The sequence below is a fragment of the Eptatretus burgeri genome, chromosome 7 (assembly GCF_056783735.1).
Source record: "Eptatretus burgeri isolate ZD-2024b chromosome 7, Ebu_testis_v1, whole genome shotgun sequence".
NCBI classification, from domain to species: domain Eukaryota; kingdom Metazoa; phylum Chordata; class Myxini; order Myxiniformes; family Myxinidae; genus Eptatretus; species Eptatretus burgeri.
This window is the reverse complement of record NC_140967.1, coordinates 76,338,145-76,340,807: the sequence shown is the minus strand read 5'-3', so window position 1 is coordinate 76,340,807 and position 2,663 is coordinate 76,338,145.

The following is a 2,663-nucleotide window of genomic DNA, read 5'->3' as shown; positions in this document are numbered from 1 at the left end:
TCCCTGTGTCATAAGAGGCGACCAGGGTTGCATCAGGAAGGGCATCCAGCGTAAAACCTATGCCAAATCAATATGCGGATCATAACGGATGATCCGCTGTGGCGACCCCTAACGGGAGCAGCCGAAAGGAGAAGAAGAAGAAGATTCTGGTGCAAGGAGTGAACTCGGCACTGTGTTTGAGCCAAGGTTCAATTCTGAACTCTTGAGATAATTTCAAAACAGGAGCGAGAATTTCATATATTCTTTGCACATCTATGAGTGGGGTGATTTGAGTGACAATTACACTTCCTTAAGGCCCTGTCACACCTTGACGATTTAGCCAGCGTATGCCTGACGTATGCAAAATTTGGATAAAACGCTGGCACACGTCGAATACGTTATGGGTAAGTTTGTATACGTTAAGAGCACGCTGGCATACATCATAGTATGCTGGCATACGTCATAGTGAGCTGGCATACGTCATAGTGAGCTGGCATACGTCTTTGTATGCTGGCATACGTCGTAGTACACCGAGGTGTTAGACAAATTTTCCATGCTTGAAATTTGTCAACATATGCCAGCGTATGACTCACACATTCCGCATCATGCTGGCCATAAGTTGTATGCACGTTACGCGATCGTTGACACACGTCGACACACGTTACTTGTAAGTTACTCACAAGTCGAAACACGTCGAGGTAATGGTTAGCATACCCGAAACTTATTTCTAACCTATGAGTAACGTGTTTTAGGCACGTTACGCGATCGTTGACACACGTCGACACACATTACTTGTACGTTACTCATAAGTCAAACACGTCAATGTAATGGTTAGCATCAGTGTTCCAGACTCCCTGTTTTTTGTTTTTGTTTTTGTTTTTTTTCTCGGGTATGACGGTGATGTTAATACTTCGATTTCTTGTGCGGTTGTAATATAATATAATTAATAGGCTGCCGCTCAACGATTCAAATCATAACCGCACTAGAAATCGAAGTGTTAACATCACCGTCATAGCGAAGGAAAAAAAAATAAAATAAAAAAAACCAGGGAGTCTGGAACACTGACGCTAACCATTACATTGACGCGTTTCGACTTATGAGTAACGTACAAGTAACGTGTGTCGACGTGTTTCAGCGATCGCGTAGCGTATGCGGAATGTATGCGGCATATGCGGAATCACGTAGCGTATGCGGCGTATACAAATTATGCCAGCGTATGCGGAATGTGTGTCATACGTTGAGTACGTCGAAAAATTTTCAACATGCTGAAAATTTCTCGACGTACTCGGTGTATGACGACGTATGCCAGCGCACTACGACGTATGCCAGTGTACGACGTATGCCAGCGTGCGATTAACGTATACAAAACTTACCCATAACGTATTCGACGTGTGCCAGCTTGGATCGGCAAATTTTTCATACGTCGGCATACGCTGGCTAAAACGTCAAGGTGTGACAACGCCTTCACACTTCGATGTCTAGTGCGGTTATGATTTGAATCGTCGAGCCGCAGCCTATTAATAGCCTACGCCACGTGATCGTCGGCGATACGCTGCCGTGCGCTATGCATAAGTTAGACTATCGTTGGGCATAGGTTGTGAACGCCGACAACACACTCATCATTCGTTGGTATAATTTATCTATATGTGATTAAAACGTTCTATGTACGTTACTAATACGTTATGCATACGTCCAACACGTTATTATACGCCCAAAACTTTTTTAAAAACATCAATAGTTCAGCGTACACCAGCGTTTTACATACATTTTGAGATCTTGCCATACGCTGGCTAAAACGTCAAGGTGTGACAGGGCCTTTAATAGCTGAGAGTAAGCAACATATCCATCCTCTTCTAAATTGGCACAGAGAATGCTACTTTTCTGCGAGATGATTGTCATGCAGAAATATATCTGGAGTGCACTCATGGGTACTGGAACCAAGATAGTGATGGATGGTGTAAATGCACGAGGACAGAAAAAAATAAAATGACAAATCAAGATTGCAATGGCTAATTTCAGCATGAAATTTGTGATCTGCATGGGTGGCAAGAGAAGTCAAAACAAATAGGAATAAAACACCTTCGATGGTAATTGACCTGCTGTGAATAAAAATGAGGTCGACATTTTGGGCCTTCTTAACCTTCGGTGGAGGAAAAGGGGCTTGCTCCGAGGAAGGGTAAGGCCTGAAACATCAGCTGCACTATTATTTACGGCTGATCAATTACCATTTAAGGTATTTTCTAATTGATTCCTATTTGTTTTTCAAAATAATTACAAGCATTATTCGGAGTAACATATTTTTTTTAAACTCTGCTACGCGTATGAGTATGCAAAATGAATTTGGGTGAAATTTTGCAAATTCATCCATCAAAGCAATTCAGGAATGACATCCTATCAAGCAAAATTGTGTTCATCTGATGAGTAGACATTGTGCACAGTAACAAACAATTGAGTACCAAGCCATTTGGGGTTACACCAACAAACATCCTCGAGCAAATGGTGGCATTTTGAAAACAAAACAAGATATCTTGCTCAATAATTATCAATCAATAATAATTATATATATATATATATATACATATATACATATATATATACATATATACATATATATATATATATATATATATATATATATATATACATATATATATATATATATATATATATATATATACATATAT